The sequence below is a fragment of the Mustela putorius genome, unplaced genomic scaffold, assembly GCF_011764305.1.
Source record: "Mustela putorius furo isolate JIRA1106 unplaced genomic scaffold, ASM1176430v1.1 tig00000174_pilon_pilon_pilon, whole genome shotgun sequence".
Classification (NCBI taxonomy): Eukaryota; Metazoa; Chordata; class Mammalia; order Carnivora; family Mustelidae; genus Mustela; species Mustela putorius.
Window position 1 is genome coordinate 3,931,165 of NW_025421304.1, and position 18,585 is coordinate 3,949,749.

The following is an 18,585-nucleotide window of genomic DNA, read 5'->3' on the forward strand; positions in this document are numbered from 1 at the left end:
CTTTGTGAGGCGGCGGTGCAGGCCCGCAGCGCGCGCGGGGCCACATCGGCCGCGGCGTCACGGGCCCCGCGGGGGCTCAGCGGCGGCCGCCAGGGAGGACCCCCGCCCGCCGCTGCCCCCGCGCCCCGGGCGCCTCGCCGCCGCCGGCCTGTGCCCGGGGGCCCCCGGCGCGCCCATGCCCCGCGGCGCGCAGCCCGCCCGGCCCCGGCGCCCCCCGGCCCACGAGGCCGGGTGCCGTCGCTGGTGCGTCCGTGGGTCTGTGGGTCCTCGCGCCCGCCGGGAGCCAGGAGGCCGCGCCGCGCCAGCCACGTGACGCGCCCGCCGAGCCGCAGTGGCGCTGGCCGGGCGGGGGAGGCGGCGGGGCGGGCCGGGGGCGCGCGCCCCGCCTGGGTGCTGGACAGCTCCGCGCGGCCGCCCCGGCCCGTCGGCGCCTCCAGCTGTCCTCCGCCCTGGAGCCAGGGCCCCTTCAGCTCTGGCCGGGTCTGCTCCCGGGCCCACGAACTGGTCCCTCCCGGAGCCCGCGGGGCCGCCGTGCCCGGGAGGGGAAGAGAGTGGATGGGGGAGAGGACTGGTAGAAGGCGGCTGCTTAGGGGACCCCAGGGCAGGACCGCGCGAGGTGGCGCAGCGCTCAGGGCTGTCTGCCCCGTGAGGTGTCCCTGTTCTAGCCCGGGGGCCCCTGGCACATCCCTGAAATGCATCCTTCTGTGCAGAGCAAAGCTTGTGAAGAGATCCTGGGGAACACGTTAGGCCTATGGAAATTCACCCCTTTGGGGACCCTGAGCCCACCTAATCACCCCATCAGGCCCCCGGGGAATAGGAAGGAGGCTCGCTTTTCAGGACAAGGGGCTGGTCCCGAAGAGGCAGAAACCTGGGACAGGGACAGGAGCCAAACAGGGTCAGCCCTCCTTTCTTGAGACTAATGTGAGATCAGAGGTCCTGGCCTGGTGGCTTGGTATGAGCCCCCATGCCTGCCCCAAGCTGAAGCAGGACCCTCTCTTCAGTTACCACCACTCCGTTCCCTAGTATCTTCTTCCGAGGGAAGGTAAAGAGGAACTGATATTGTATTAGTGAAAGTTGTAGACCATGTAACTCGCTAATTCATTTTTACTGTGCAGGCCAACTGGATTTTAATTTCAAAAAAAGGGGGGTGTGGGGAGGGAAAATACCTTTTAGTTTTTCTGGGTGGGTGGTGTGTGTTCTCTCTCTTCTAATTTCTTTGGTGATTTTTCAAAAGCCGACTTCTTGAGAGATGTAGCAAATGATTGAAGAATCAAATAACAAGATAAATGACTCATTTATGGTAAAGAGCGCGAGCCTACCATAATTTGGTTTCAGAATTTCCCAAGACTGCTGACTGCTCAAGTAATGGGCATTTATGCGTGGCAAAAATGTTCAACAGAATTGCAGAGCTGGCAGAGAGGGTCTGAAATTTTGTTTCTATTTGAGGATGCTTTCTAGATGCATGCTTTCCAAGCCATGAGAGGAATCTATGTTGAACGCTGAGGCCACCGGGAGTCCTACTGGAGCCTGAGGCAAAAAAAGAAAACTGTAAACCCCTGTATACGTTTATCAGAATAACCTCTCATATTCTGAACTAAGTGGAAAGATCAATAAAACCTCTACAATCACAAAGTTGCCCAATTTGTCCACACCCCATTGTCAACCCTCCTAAGCCCATGCGGCAGGGGACAGCCCAGCTAGCTACTGGGAACTTTGGGCTGGTTAGAAGCAAGTGTCCGTGGTACAATAGTGCAAGACCATAAAACAACCAAGCACCACTTACCTGACCTTAAACTTTTGATATTTTGCTCACTGTGGATTTTTTGCATATTTTTTTTTAAATAACTTAAAAAAAAATATGGTTTGTCTTGCTTCATGAGTTCTTTGGCAGAAAGCTACTCCTTGCTCATATGCAGATCTGAACCACCTGATGCCCCATTTCCAGTTTAGTGCTCTCTAGAGGCTGCCAACCCAGGCAGAGGCCTCGCTCAGGTTCCCCAGTATAACCCCGTTCTAGTCCTCATCCCCAAACGAACCAGCCACCTCTGGAATGGTTCCTGGTGGCCCAGTCTCTGCTGCAGGACTGGACACCCCCACTCATTGACCCTGCAACTTTTTAACAAACATGTACCCTCCACTCCAGCATCAGTCGTAACCACGAGTTTTCAGTCTATCACAACCCAGACTCTTCCAACTAGGTGAGAATTCAGTGCTGGAAAGAGAGTGATGTCAGTAATAGCCCCAAGAAGTTGCACACCGCTGGGGCAGATAAGGGAGGAAGGGCCGAGGCAGAAGCTCAGGGTCCTCCTGGCAGGAAACTGGTCTTCGGAGATAGGAGGAAGCAAAGCTGCGTGTATTTCATGACACTCACGTGTATTTCATGAGACGCGGACTGTGGGCCACTGAGGCCTTCAGCTGATCTGCTCCAGGAGTGAGGAGAGGGAAGGGGCACGGAGCTGTCCCACATAAACCTCCATCCAGAGCAACGGGATCATTGCCAATACTCACATGCCCCAAGACCCCTGCAGGACAGGGAGGCAGCCAGGGAGGAGGTGGAGAGCTCCCTGTATCTTCCTCCATGATTTGCCTGCAGGAAGACTCAAGTTCAAGCCCACTCTTATCCAACTGGTTGCCAAGGTGGATGGTCATTGTCTTTCTTGATTTCAAATAGTTAGAATTTACTTGGGGATCAAAGGCTAAACGTGACTTCGGCAAGTAAAGCCAAAGCAGGTATCTTCCGGAAGGGCAAACCCTTTCTTGTCCAAACTTCACTGTAGACTAGATACTTCTCACTCTGCAGTCTACACCTTCCCCTTGGGCCCCACTCCATTCATGGTCACATCATTTACTGAGTCGATAATCCTTACCCCAATCTCCCAACACCAACCCATCGCTAAGTCTGGATGGCTAATCCCTACCATGTATCTCAAATCTGCCCCTTCTCTCCATCACCGTGGCACCTTCCTGGCCCCAGCCATCATCTATTTCCTCTCTTGCCGATCTCTGCAGAAGCCTCCTACAAGCTCCCCTGCATCCTAATCAGCACCTCACATTTTCAACGTGCAAAATGGATCGTGTCCCCGGCGGAAAATACTCCAGAACAGACTTCAAAGTTCTTAACCCGAGCTTCATGATCCTGTGGGACTAGCTCTGTCCATCATCCTCTCCAAGCAACCCCACCTGCCCCCAGCTCATCCTGGCCTTAGGACATCTCACTCTCCCCAGAGCCAATTTCTATTCTTCCCTCGTTTTGCCGGGAGGACAGCCAGGAGGCAGAGCGGAGAGCATTTGGAGAGCTGCGCTCAGCCCTGTAAGCAGCCTCTCCAGCATGTGGACATACTGACTGACCCCCCAGGCTTCAGGCCCCCCTTGGGGAGAAGCACTCAAACCCCCAGGCCAGCTACTCACTCAAGTGATGAGAAGACAGTTGGGTCTGCATTTTGAGCCAAATTCTCCTTCAACAGAACCTGTCCTTGGGCCCTTTCCAAGACCCCTTTCAGGGACCCCAGGGGAGCCTCACAGGTCAGTGTCTCCTAAATGGCTATTTCGCTCCCATATACATTAGAATCCATGTTTCTCAAATGGCATTTTGAGAACTCAGCCATTTCGGTAGAAAGTAGCGTGAAAACCCACGTCTGAGGGATTTCTGAATGGTACAACTTTTGGAACAGGATGACAGAAGGACAGGAAAAGAGGTAAAAGCAAAAAAAAAAAAGCTTTAAAGAGAGGGAGTTAAACGGTTTATTTGAATTTAAAATACTAAAAATATCAGGAGCACCTGGGGGGCTCGGTCCGTTAAGCATCTGACTCTTGATCTCAGCTCAGCTCTTGATCTCCAGGTTTTGAGTTCGGGCCCTGCGTTGGGCTCCATGCTGGGCAGGGAGCCTACTTAAAAAAGAAAACACTAAAATTATCAAAAGCACAGTAAAATACCACTTTCCGTACATTAAAATGACTATAGTTCAAAAAGGGAAAGGGGCACCTGGGTGGCTCAGTTGGTTAAGTATCTGCCTACAGCTCAGGTCATGAACCTGGGATCCCAGTGATCAGGGATCCAGCCCAGCACTAGGCTCCCTGCTCAGCAGGGCATCTGCTTCTCCCTCTCTCTCTCTGCCCCTTCCCCTGCTCATGCTCTCTCTCTCTCTCTCTCTCACACGCGCGCGCGCTCTCTCTCTCTTGCTTGCTTGCTCTCTCTCTAGTAAATACATTTTTTAAAGGGAGAAAGAAAGAACATAACAAGAATTGGGGAGAATGTGGAAAAGTTAGAACCCTTGCACACCGCTGATGGGGACGTATGATGGTGCAGCTCCTTGGAAAACAGGTGCGCCATTTCCCAAAAGCTTCAACATAGAGAGGCTATGGGACCCAGCAATCTATCCCCCAAAGAATGGAAAGCAGGAGCCTCAGGGGGTCCTTATACATATTTATAGCAGTAATAACACACGATAACTACAGGGCTGGAAGCTACGCGGGTGTGGACTGGATAAACAGGACGTGGAGAATCCACACAATGGAATATTCCTCTGCCTTAAAAAAGAAGGACATTCTTTTTTTTCTTTTTAAGATTTTATTTATTTATTTGACAGACAGAGATCACAAGGAGGCAGAGAGGCAGGCAGAGAGAGAGAGAGGAGGAAGCAGGCTCCCCGCTGAGCAGAGAGCCCGACTCGGGACTTGATCCCAGGAGCCCGGGATCGTGACCCGAGCTGAAGGCAGAGTCTTTTAACCCATTGAGCCACCCAGGCACCCCAAGGAAGGACATTCTGACACATGCTACAGCACGATTGAATCATGCCAGACGCAAAAGGACCAACAGACAGCATAATTTCATCAATAGGAGGGACGTGGAGGAGTCAAATTCATAGAGACAGCAAGTAGAATGGTGGTTGCCAGGGGCTGGGTTGGGGGAAGAATGGGAAATTGATGTCGAAGGGGTACAAGTGTCTCAGCTTCAGGGGAAGGTTGAACAACCACGTGCATTTACCTATGTCACTGACCCGCACAATGCGAGTGGTTAAAATGGTAAATTTTGTGTTATATATATTTTACGGCAGTAAAAATAAAAATCACTAAAAATAAACTGGCAGAAGAAAAGTCAGGTTTGTGACCACTTTTCCTCCTGTGCTTCGTGGGGTGCGGCGGCTAGTCTGGGTCCCGTTTTGGATCAAGTGTGGCTTCCTGGTGCCAGGTGCCCCCCTAGAGCCTTGGTCAGCCAGGGGATGCTGAGGGAAGAGCAAGGCTAGGGTCTGGGCCCACCCCGCCCTGCAGGGTCCTCGGGCACCAGCCCCAGCCAGCCTGCTGACCCAGCCCCCACCACACCTGCAGATGTGTCCCTGGGGATGGGCTGGGCAGGGCCACAGACACTCTCCAAGGCAGTGCTGATTCTTATGACTTTAATAGACCAGTGGCAGTAAAACCATTTCACCTTCGGCATTGAGCAGTAATTTAAAAATTATAGGCCTGGAACAGTGATGGTAAGTATGTCGTAAAAGCACCACTCCAAAAAAAAAAAAAGAAGAGGAAGACTTTTATTGCAATAAAAATGTTAGCACCAGGTCACTCCTCGGTTTACATAACCCTCTCCACAGTAATTTTGGATGATGAGTGCAGTTCCAATTTTCAATCAAAGAGCTCCCCTCGGCCTTGCTGAGCACTCAGAAGTGCCCCGAAACAATAATCATTTGTGTATTGATTTGGGGGAGAATCAATCCAGTTCAGTCCACCTCACTGAATTATTAATGGAGCAAAGCACATCAGAGCCTGGAGGGGGGTAACGGATGAGGTCCGCTCTTTAACCCTGTGGCTGCCAGAGGATACACATGACAGGTTGCAAGAGTCTGAGTCCAGAGGGAACCCCAAGGCTGGAGGGATGGATTAGGAAAACCAACGGGACAAGCCCTCACAGCCCCAGGCGTGGGTCCAAGTGGAGTATGGAGGGAGCCAAGCTCACTTCCACCCTCCAGGTGAGGGCCCTCATCCCTGTTAGAGCTCCTAGGACCTCCCCCCCACCTCGGGGCACACAAGACAACTAGTGCAGTGCTCCCCACTCGCCGGGGCTCAGAAACGCCCTCTTCCACATGGTGGGCAGCAAACCTTTATTATGGACTTAACGGTTGTATTTCAGTCAGCTCATTTTACCCTATGTAAGCCTGTCTACCTCAAAAGGAAATTCTATGTCATCACCGTGAAAGCAGATCCAGACTCTTGCTGTAAATAGAGAACCAGAAATAGAAGCGGGACCCTAGCAAAACATTGCACACTTTCTTGTCTGCATCCCTGTTTATCTGTCTGTTTCTGTCTGTCAGTCTGTCTCTGTGCATGTGTGTTAATCTCCACCAAGGAGATTTAAGAAGTAGTCGGGAGCATTCAAGGCACAGCTAGCATGAAAACAGAATTTCTCCTCTGTCCAATGAGAAAAGCTAGAGGAGAATTGAAGATCAAATAATGCTCTTGTATTGCGGTTTAGAGGTATTTTCTGCAAGATGTGACAGTCTCGACCCAGATCATTCAGGTCCCACTGAAAGTCACCTCAACCATCCCACAAGCAGGAAAAGAGGTCTGATTAGGCACAGACACTGGAACTGACCAGCAGAGGATTCGATCTGGCTTCCCAGCTCACTCTCCATGTGATGGGCTTCTGAATTTTTATGAGCCTTGTCTTCCTTACCTTTGAATAGGGGCACAACATGACTACCTCACTAGGTCATGGAAAGAACTGAAAGTGTTAATACCCGCAAGGCGCTTACAACAGCGCCTGGCTCAGAAGTAAACATGAGCCATTATCCGAATGCGCCCCTCTGGGAAAACTCCTATTCAGTCTTCAGAACCCAAGCCAGTCATCTCTCTGCCTTCCCCATCTCACTGCTCCTTCTCTACTTTGAACAGGCTTCTGGGGCTGCATGCATCATCCTCTTGTAATTTACAGGCTCATTTCCACGGCCTTCTGTGTCCTTCAGCCATCAGCTCCTTCTTAGAGGTGTTAATATGCCCTCTACATCCCCATCATCCAAGGCAGCTCTGCTCACACCTAGTGGGAGATGGTCAGCAAGTGTTTACCGACATCAGTTGAAGCAGACTATCGTGTGGCTCTGGCTTTGTCCAGAAATACCGTTCTTTCTTCCTGCCTCTCGTGGGAAGGAAGTCCCACCAGTGTCCCTGAGAATCAGGCGACACTGCCAGTGAACCCCAACCCATCCCATTCTCCCTCTCTGACTCAGCCAGAGCTCAGTTCACATACTTCTTCTTCATCGTTATACTTTTACGACATACGATGGCCAATGGCCAATGGATCATAAGGCTTTGTGTGCTTTAAACTTGGATGTAAGGGGCTACATACAGCTTGTATCCTCTGATAACTTGCTTTTTCCCACCCAGAATTTTGGCTTCAAGCTTTATCCATACTGATCTGCACGGATCTCATGTATTCATCCAGGAGCCATGCATGAAAATGCATGACTCCCAGTCACACCCCCCCTGCCACTCCCAGCATGCTGCTGAGCATGGCAGGGGTTCAAAGGTCAACCCACTGCTGCCGAGACTTGGGACCCAGCTAATAGCTGGCTGATCGCTCAGCCAAACCTTTCTTGAAATGTGCCACGGTGGGAACCTCTTCCTACCTGCTCCTCCTCTCAGGCTGGGGTCACGTCCACATCAGACCAGGTGGCTATCCCTCCTTTATTGTTCAGGAGTTTTTCCCCAGGAAATCTCTTACAGATCTAATCCCATTTTAGTGTCTGCTTCTCAAAGAATCCAAACACACGATTCCTTTTAATGTTTTCATTATTACTCAACTACACAGAATGCCGCCACCTGTGTATGCAGTATATCCTGAGGATGTTCACCCTGTTTCAGTGTTTTGCTATTTCCAGGAATGCTGGTACCATGTGATGGTGTCTGAGCCATGGAGCTGCACAAGTGGGCTTTTCCTCTTAGGCTGGCGTCAGGGGATTGGTGGTCCATAATGGCGCTCATGGATCCCAGACTCCTGGGGGGGTCACACTGTTGTGGCCGCCTCTCCCCTTGAGCATGGGCTGTGTCTAGAGATTCTTGTCTATGAGTAGCAAAAGTGATGGATGTCACTTTCAAGATTAGTTTCCAGAAAATCATGGGCTCCGTCTTGGGCTGCTCTCTCCCGCCACCTCTCACCCAGGCACTTGCTCACTCTGCAGGAAGCCATGCTGTGAGCTGTCCTGTGGACTGGTGGCAGGGAAGAGGGAGATTCCCGGTCAAAGCCACAGAAAACTGAATCCCACCAACAGCCAGTGCATGAGCTGGGAAGACAACCATCCCCCAGTGGAGCCTTCGGATGAAACTGCAGCCCCTTGATTGCAACCTCCAGAGAGATTTTGAAACAGAGGCACCCACATGGAGGTTAAAGCCTCTGCCTGCAGCTGGGGTTATGATCCTGGAGTTCTGGGATCGAAACCTGTGTTGAGTTCTCTGCTTGGCAGGGAGCCTACTTCCCCCATCTCTCTGCCTGCCTCTCTGCCTACTTGTGATCTCTGGCAAATAAATAAAAACAATCTTTAAAAAAATTTTTTATTGGGCCGCTGCCTTCGTCTCAGGTCATGATCCTAGGGTCCTGGGATCGAGTCCCACATTGGGCTCCTTGCTCAGCGGGGACCCTGCTTCTCTCTCTGCCTCTACCTGCCACTCAGCCTGCATGTGTACACACACTCTCTCTCTGGCAAATAAATAAATAAAATCTTTTAAAATTTTTATTTATTTGAGAGAGAGAGAGAGAGAGCACACGTGTGTGAGTGGGGGAGAGTCAGAGGAAGAGGGAGGAGGAAAGAAGTGGACTTCCCATTGAGCAGAGAGCCCAACGCGAGGCTCGCGGATCCCAGGACCCTGACATTCTGACGTGAGCCGAAATCAAGATTTGGTCGCTTAACCTGTAAGGACCTATTTTATAATTTTTATTTTAGCCAGAGGCTTCCATTGAGGTTAAACCATAACTTTGTTGTTTAACCCTTAAACTGTCCCTGCTCCCCTTCCCCCAGGGGACTTAAAAACAAGTCCCGAAACCAGCTCCAGGTGTGGAGGCCAAGAAAAACAAGGCTGTACCCACCACGAGTCTAGCCCAGAGTCTAGCCCAGACGTAAGTACAGCCATCTTGGCAAAGCAAAAGCCGGCACCTTGCACTGTAAGAGTGGGTTAGCATAAGAATGGCCATCCTGAAGGCTGGGAAGCCATTTTACTGAGGGTCCCTAACCAGCCCACACAGCAGGCGCACTTAACTTGAGATAAGAGAAAGTTGCTAAAAGCTAAGTAACAACTTCATATACCACCAGGGCGGTTAGGCGATGCTGTCACAAGGACCAGATGCTAAAGAAAAATAGTTAACTTGCAGAGATCACAATCCTGCAAGACAGGAGTCTCCCTTGGTTTGCAAACGTCCTGGTGATTTACAACAAAAAGGCTATCTCTTCAATGGCCCAATTTCCAGAGACCAGTGGCTCAGTTCCTCAAGCCTCAGGTCTCCCTCCCCACCATAAAACTGAAGGAGGCTGAGGCAGAAGGAAATGTAAATAAAGTTAAATTTCTTCTAAACCTAAATCTCACTTAACCGCCAGGATGGCGCCAAGGTGACGCCGGGGTAGCAAAAGGTTAAACAAAGTTAAGCTGTCAAAGTGGGGCACAAGATATGTATGTAGCTATGAAAAATGCCTTGAAAATGCTATATAAACCCTTGGCTTTGAGTGCTCGCGGTCCTTGTTGAAACCCGCTGTGCTGGGCGGATACTTGGACCCCAGCTAGCTGGAAATAAACCTCGCTGTGTGACTTGCATTATCTGTCTAATTGAGGGGTGGTCGGCTCTGTACCCTAACAAACCAACTGAGCCATCCTGAAATTTTTTATAGGTAGGTGAGAGGATATTTGCCAAAATAACAGTGTTATTATCTGTGCATTAGTTTTTGCTTGTTTTCTTTAAAACAAGCCTTTATTGGGCGCCTGGGTGGTTCAGTGGGTTAAGCCGCTGCCTTCGGCTCAGATCATGATCTCGGGGTCCTGGGATCGAGTCCCGCATCGGGCTCTCTGCTCAGCAGGGAGCCTGCTTCCCTCTCTCTCTCTGCCTGCCTCTCCATCTACTTGTGATTTCTCTTTGTCAAATAAATAAATAAAATCTTTAAAAAAAAAAAAAACAAGCCTTTATTATATTACTTCTATATTCTGTGAGCCTCTCCTGGCCACCCCGTGCGCTGTGAATTCATCAAATGGCTGTATTTTTTGTTTAAATGTTTTTCGATGTTGTCTTGGGTCCTGCCTCCACACCTTCCCTCAGGTGTTTCTGTTTGTCAAACTCACCCCGCAATGCAAATACCTAATTCTTGCTCCCCCTTACCTTTCCATGCCCTCCCCAGACTTCTGTGTGAGAGTGGCTGAGGGGACAGACTCGGGCATGGGTCCCGACACATGGCCCAGGAGAACTTCAGTCTCAGCCCTTGGAGACAGCCTTTACCCACGTGGGCAGCACTCCCTGTCCTAGCCACTGGGGGAATTTGCTGGGGAGAGGAGGACGTTTGGGGGGCAGTTCCTAAAACTCCCAGCAACCGGCTTGTCACCACCAGCATGGCACTAGCAGAACCAATGGGTGGTTCCAAGGACGAGCTGTCCCCCCTGCCTGTCCCCACTTCCAGCCCCTGCTCTCTTTGCTCTGGAGCCAGCACCTGAGAGAGGGTGACTGGTTGACCTCAGTCACATGCATGCCAGTGCTTGCAGGGAGCAGGATTGAACATGTTGATCAATAGCCCTCTGGACTTCTTGCAATGGCAAGGGGCACAGCAGCCTCAAAAGAAAACCGAGGCATGAGACAATCTTCTCACTGTGTCTTCAAGTGGCCCTTTTGTCTAAGGGCTCACACAAATTTCTTCTTAGAGGGGCACAAATCACATTGGATTAGAGCCCATCACAATGCTTTCAGTGGAACTTAATTTAAACCTCTTTAAAGATCCTATGTCCAAATATAGTCACATTCTGAGTTTGGGGTTTAGGGCGTCAACATACAAATTTGGGGAGGACACCATTCATCCCATAGCAGTCCTCAAGCAGGGTTCTGGATCTCTCCTCCATTGCTGTGGAAGAGAGGAACTGCCTAAAACATTGCCTGGTGCATGAGGAAGGTTCAAAGATATTTGGAGAATAAAAGGAAGAAAGAAAAGAGAGGGAGGAAGAAAAGAAAGAGAGGGAGGGTGGGCGAGCACCAATGGAGTTAAGATCCTGACAGGTGTGTCCAGCATGGTGATGGTGCTGTACCAGAAGCCTCTGAGGCTGGGTGAGAATGAAATGAACCTGCAATTGTAAGAGGACAGTGGCCATTCCTCATCACAGGCAAGAGACTAGGAGCAATTCTGGGCAGATGCTTCTGAATACATTTAGATTTGGTGTTAGTTACATACTGCTGCATGACAAATGACTCCAAGGCTTAATGGCTCCAAAACTGATATGACCCACTGAGCCACCCAGGCCCCCCCCCATAAAATTTTTTAATGGTGGTAAAATCTACATAATATAAATTTACCATCTTAGCCATCTGTAAGCATCAGAGGCATTATGTACATTCACATCGTTGTGCAGCCGTGACCTCCGACCACCTCCAGTACTTTTCTTCTTCGCCCCAAACTGAAACCCTGCACCCATCAAGTGAAAACTCTGCTTCCCACTTCCCCCCAGCCCCTGGAAACCATCCTTCTACCTTCTGTCCCTATGAATTTGACTCCTCCAGATGCTCGTGTAAGTGGATTTGTCATTCCGTGCCTGGCCGGGCTCCTTTTCGAAATGCACGTACAGATCGCTTGACGGAAGTGGTGTCACAGAGAAGCACAGTTTTGAACTGTTTTTGCTTGTCAGTACAACAACGGCTGTCGCCACATTCGCATACAGAGCTCTGCCCCCTCATTCTTCGGTGCCTGCCCCGCACTCTGCAGAGAGCCCTCCATGTCATTTGTCCAAACCTTCCCTGCTGATGGACATTAGGTTGTTTCTAGTCTCTTTCCCTAGCCTTCTCAGTAAAAGACCTCAGTCTTCATCACTACAAAGGGATCCGGTCAGGTCTTTAAAATGAATACCCACAGTGATAGTTTCTGAGCCAAAGGGAGCAGTTGAAACACGGATGCCCATTGCCAGTGTACCTAGAAAGCAGAATATAAAAATGCTCATTTTCTCAGCATCTCTGGGAGTTCCCATCAGCCTTTATATAACATTTTCTCGTATGGCTGGAGAAAAAAAAAACTTCACTGCTTCAATTTGCTTCTATTCAACTGAACATCGATTCATATGGTTTCTTGCCCATTTGCCTTTCTTCCTCTGTGAATTGCTTATTTCTACTTTTTACAACTTTTTCAAGGAGAAAAAAAATATATTCAGAAATAGAGAGGTATGTGTGCTACCCTCCAGACCAAGACCAAATAAAATTGTGCCTCCTAAAGCCTCCCATGAGGGCACATTTATCAACAGAATGAACGTGCCTTGAAATTCCTCCTTTAGCTGGTTTCCGGGGCATTTTATTTGTTCAATATGTGAATCATTAGCATCACAGCAGCTGAAATGATCAGAGCCAAGAAGCTTAAAGGTTTCCTTCCAGCTCCTAAATCTCAGATAACAAAGAAAAAAAGGCAAGTTATCTAGCACTGGAAATACAAATTTACATTTTCTCGGGTAGCTGAAGCCAAGTGCAACTTCACATCATGTGGGCACCTCGTGAGCTGTGTGCAGAGAGGAAGTCCCTGAGATCCTTGGGTGAGCTTCCTTCCACTTGAATCCCTCTACTGTCAACAAAGGAAATTGTGTAAAACACAAGGGAGGCATGTGGGTGGTTTTTGTTTTGTTTTGTTTTGTTTTCTCAGAGAATGAGAATCAGAAATGCCCATCACAAAAGTTCATTCAAATATTTATTTAGATAACATTCTATGTCACTTAGAGAATGAAGAAATAGTAACTTTTACATTTTCCTTTGTTGTTGTTTCTTCCCATTTTTATAAAGAGGAGAAAACAAGCCCAGTTTTCCTAATTTTGTTGGCAAGAGCCAAAGTCTCACTGGATTCCATCTAAAGTGTGGCCACAGGTAGCCGTGTTTGAAGTAGTCAAGTGTAGGAGGCAGAGAGAACATGGACACACTCAGAAGCAGCTCCGTGAAGTCAGTGTTCGGTCAAATCTAATTGCAACAATCACAACAATGACACTAACAGTAATATTGTTCTCAAGGGAGTTGTCATGCCTTCAAGGCAACAGGTGCATTTTGTGCTCCAAGGTAGGCAAAAATCCCAAGTCATTATCCCCATTGTCATTGTCACTCTTTGATACGTCTCAGCCCCAAATTCAGATCCTCTCCAGGCACGTCTTGGTGTCCTTCCTCACAACGGCCTTGTCCTGGATGCCCTTGGAGCACCTTCCCTGTGCAAGATCCCTGCAGGCAGGAAGACAGAAAGGCTTTTCTTCACTTTCTGAAAGATAAAAGTGAGGAGCACTGGGGTGTGGCTTGGTCACAGCTGCCTAGCACTTAGACTAAAAAGGAAGGAAAGTAGCAGGTGATGTGGAAAAACTCCCCTCTCTAGAGGAAAACAGGATGGTTTTTAAGGACATTCATTTGAGCATTAAAATACTTTCAGCAGCAAGTCACAGAAACCCAACTCAACTCTTCCTCAGGGACTCTGGCCTGGGGTGTGTCCCAAAGCCTAACACGGGAATCCATGAGAAACCTGGCAGCAAACGGTGGCCTTTGGGTCTCTCATCCCAGCCCCTCTCCCTGTGCCTGAGCTCACAGCACCCGGGGCTGCACATTACAGACACTCAAGTTCCAAATTCTATGGAAGGGCTCCGATTGGCCCAGCCTGGCTAGCTGCTCTCCTATATAGGTCATCCTGGGTCAGGTTCCAGCGGTGGGCAAGGGCTAGCATTGTCTGGTCTTGAAGTCCTGGGAATTGGCATCAAGCAGGAGCCATTCCTTGATATCCCTGCACTGTGTCCTACAGCTTGCCATGAACCTCTGAAACGAAAGTTTTTGGTGTGAACCCAGATTTTCAATTCACCTGGGTAAGCCTGGCAGGCTGTTTGGTAAATATATGTTTAACTTTGTAAGAAGCTACCAGAGCTCACTGAAGAAGAAATGGTTAAAGCAAATAGTGTTGTATCTATCAACGACATTGAATTTTTAAGGGAAACGTTCCAACAAAGAAAGCTTCATGCCCAGATGGTTTTGTTGGTGAATTTTACTAAACAATTAAAGGAGAAGTCTTATCAAACCTACACAACCTTTTCAGGAGCATAAAATAGGAAGGAAAATTCCCAGGTCACCGTATGAGACCAGATTTATCCTGATGCCAAAACCAGAGAAAGACTTGACAAGAAAAGAAATATGCCATATATAGATGCAAGATTCCTCAGCAAAACAGTAGCAAACTGTCCAGAAATACATTAAAGCAATACTATGTCACAACTAAATGGAGTTTATCTCAGGATCGCAAGGCAGATTCAACACTGGAAAATCAGTCCGTGTGATTTGTCAAAAATCCATAGATCTTTATACCACAAAGAGCAAATTTTACTGCGTGCAAATTTTTAGAAATCACCCATAATGTCAGGGGAGTCCAAGATGAGATGTACACAGTGACAAATGAACCCGTTTACAAACGGATGGCTTAAGCACACTCAACCTGGTGAGAAAGGGAGGAGGTAAGATGGTCTTTTGACCAGATTCTCTAAGGAGAAAGAAAAAAAGAACTACACATAAACTTGCAGTTGGTAAATTTGTTTCTCAAACAGATACAGGCTATGAATTCCAAAGCTATTTTACAGGTATAGTAGAGTTGAACAAATAAGTAGATATTTGGAGATGATACTGGAGATAAAAAGAGGTTTTTAATTGACTGAGAAAGAAGTTACCAAGAAAAATGACTGGTGGGGGGGGGGGGAGGGATGCCAGAATGAACACCATGGTGCTGGATTGGAGTCAGAAATATCAATAGGAGCTCACTTGTTGAAGTACGCACATAGACAGAAATAGAGATACGTGTATTTGCATGTTTAGAATACATAGCTAGACGTTCCTAGCTCAGGGAGCCTGGGTGGCTCAGTTGGTTACTCCTCTGCGTTTGGCTCAGGTCATGATCCCAGGATCCTGGGATCGAGCCCCACGCTAGGCTCCCTGCTCAGCAGAGAGCCTGCTCCTCCCTCTCCCTCTGTTGCCCCCTCTGCTTGTGCTAGCTCTCTCTCTCTCTCTCTCTCTCTCTCTCTCTTCCTCCACCCCCAACAAATAAATAGAACCTCAAAAAACTAAAAACACCAATAGAAACCAGTACACACTTATTAGAACGGCTAAAATAAAAACATTGGCGATACCAAATGCTGGTGAGGTTGCAGGGCAACTTGAATTCTCAAAATTGTTGATGTGGCATTATGGAAAACAGTGTGCAAGTTTCTCATAAAGGTAACCATACCCTTACCCTATGATTCAGCCATCCCACTTGTAGGTATTTACCTTGGAGAAATGAAAACTTAGGTACACACGTATCTGTATGTGAATATTTATAACATTTTATTCATGATGACCCCAAACTGGAAATAACCCAAATCTTCTTCAATAAAATCAACTGTGGTACAAAACAAAATGGAATATTACCCAGCAGAAAACAAGGAACAAACTACTGATACATAATAACATGGGTGAATCTCAATCTGGAGGAAAGAAACCAGACTCAAAAAGTATGTACTGGGTGCCTGGGTGGCTCAGTTGTTGAGCATCTACCTTCAGCTCAGGTCATGATCCCAGAGTTCTGGGATCGAGTCCCGCATCAGGCTCCCTGCTCCATCGGGAGCCTGCTTCTCCTTCTGACCTTCTCCCGTTTCATGCACTCTCTTACTGTCTCTCTCAAATAAATAAGTAAAATCTTTAAAAAAAAAAAAGGGGGGGGTACGTACTGTATGAGTCCATTTATATGACACTCTCTGACAGAGACGGTAGATCAATGGTTTCCAGAAGCTGGGATTTGTAGAGGGCTTAACTCCTAAATGGTTCACCACAAGGGATTTTGGGGGCTAATGAAACTGTTCTTTATCATGACGGAGGTGGTTATATGACTTTGTGCACTTGTCAAAACTCAAAACTACACACACACAAAAGGTGAATTTTACTATATGTAAGTTATTTTTAATTAAATTTTAAAATTTGTCCAGTATATACAAAGCCAAAGCCCTCTTAACACCTCATCCCAGTCTCTTCCCTACCTTTCAGGAAGTAACCATTAAAATGAAATTAACATAGGTTGTTGTTGTTGTTGTTTTACATACTTACATGTATATGCATCGATAATATACTATTTGTGGTTTCTTTAAGCATAATGAACACGATCACATTGTATATACCCTTCTTCCTCTAGTTTCTTCCCTTAGTAGTCGAGGGGATTTTCAAAGGTCCCTTCGGAGCTCTCTGGAGTCAGTGGGGGAACAGATGCTGAGGAGGACACTGTGAGCTCCATCCATCTTCCTTCCTTCCTCTGGGCCTTCAACACCCTGGGGCGGGGGATGCTCAGCCCGGGGGATAGGGGGAGCTGGCCAGTCACATCTCAGGGACCTGCCTGTGTGGCCTGTGCCGATCACCGCACATTTCATATTCCTTCCCCTGGTCTCTGAGAACACATTCAAGGAAGACCTGAGGCCCCACCCTGCTCTCAAGACTCAGCCCTCTTGATTTCAGAGCCACGGAAAACTCTCCACCCTGAGTTACCTGGGCAGTGGGCTGTCAGTCTGGAGCCACCAGCAGCCCGTTGCCCCCTGACATGGAGCCGACCACAATGAAAGCAACCCTCAAGGGTTGGAGAATGGGCTCATGGGTCCTGAAAACATTGCTGGAGACCATGAAGCCACCAGCAGGAAGCCAGCACCACCTTTGGACTTCCCAGTGTCAGGAGTCAGTGAAAAGCTCATTTTCTTCAGCTGGAGGAATCCTGAGGAACACGCATCCCATGCACCAACCGCAGAGCCCCAAACCAAGCTTTGGCTCCTGGTCACCTGTCCCCCACCCCCACCCCTCCCACCCTGCCCAAGAAGAGCCTGGCTTTAAGCCCTTCTCCCAGAGCCTGTCCCCATGCCCTCCATGTGCCTTGACACCCTCCCCCTGGATTGGACCCGCCTCCAAAGCCACTGATGGCAATGCAATGATGTTCAATAGTCGGTTATTCCCTCAAGCAAAAATGGTGCTTTATGAAAATTGTGGCTGTGTCTGCTAACAGCTCAGTCACAAGTACTGCTTCTCGAAACAACTCCTGTACCTCAGGACTCCCACAGATGTGCTTTCTGCCTACGTCCCATTTCCTCACACAAAGGATTAAAAAGTTGAGTGCTCGAGTATCAAGATTTAATAAAACTAAGAATGTTTACTGCTTCATAAAAGACATTCTTAGGGGAAACTGGCTTTTTCTTTTTCTCACAAAAGTGATGGTGAAGAAAAAACACAGTGACAACTGGGGCCCTTTGCTGCCGCTGCCTTGATTCCTGCTAGGGTGCCAGCAATTTTCCTCACCATTGCTTTCACACACCAGGGCGAATGTCAACATAGTAAAAAAGGCAACAAACATCTGTGTATCATTATGAAAATCGATTTGACCACCTGAAAGGGTCTTAGGTGCTCTTAGGGACATTTTGAGAAGTGCTGCCTTACACTATTTGAAAAGATAGACTAGTTGTCCAAAAACTTCAGATTATGTAATCCAATCAAGATAATAGGATCCATTTTTTTAAAGTCACGTGTCCACAAATGTCTACCATGTTTCAAACACCATTCTGTGCTGGGGGTATGAGGTAAATATAGGCATATGTAGCTCCCTATGCTTTAGGGCTTAATTTTATTTGCGGAGACAGACAATAGACAAAAAAGACAAGTTTAGACTATGAAAAGGCTATTAAAGGACAGAGTCAGTACAATGTACTGGAGGCTGGCCTGGGGGAGTCCTTGTCTCCTCCAGGAGAATGGCCAGGGGAGGTTTCCCAAGGCATACCCTTAAGGCAGGTTAGAAAATGAGAAAGACCCATTCCTGCAAAGGGCCCAGGAAACAGCATTCTAAGTACAAGACACAGAAAACACAAAGGCCCTGGGACAGAAATAGCATGGCATTTTTAAAGAACAGGAGGGGTAGAGTTAACCCTGGCCCTATTTCTCTCTCCTGCCTTTGCTCCCTGCCTAAGGGTGCTCACCCAATCCGATGGGTTCAAGGTCATCCACTGCATGCATGGCTGAGGGCCACAAATGCTTTTCTTCCGCTGACCCTCCCCAGTAGCCAGCCTTAGGCACCCAACCAACATTGGCCACCAAACAGGCCAGGCTCAAAACTGACACGGCATACCTCAGGCTAGCAGTAAAGATGCACCAAGGAAAACCACAACCTCACAACGACCCAAGCCCTATTACCACGAAACTCACCTCTGATTGGACTGGGGAGAAGGTGCCCATCAGAACTGCAACTGCCCCCCAAAACAAGAGAAGAAACAGACAATAACCCCAGAAGCATGGGAGAGGGAGAGAGATGCTGGTTCTGGCGGAGATGAATTTGGCTCTTAGGAACACTGCCTGATCCCGGAACTGCCCCCTCTACT

The 18,585-nt window shown here is 48.5% G+C and overlaps 1 long non-coding RNA gene across 1 annotated transcript; it reads right to left on the bottom strand.

Moving 5' to 3' along the window:
* Nucleotides 1-12,877: 12,877 nt before the first annotated feature.
* On the bottom strand, nt 12,878-18,527 carry LOC123391045. The gene is made up of 2 exons (XR_006605684.1): nt 18,413-18,527; nt 12,878-13,405 (listed from the first exon to the last, which is right to left on the bottom strand). It is a non-coding gene; the product is annotated as an uncharacterized LOC123391045 (long non-coding RNA).
* Between the last annotated feature and the right edge of the window lie 58 nt (nt 18,528-18,585).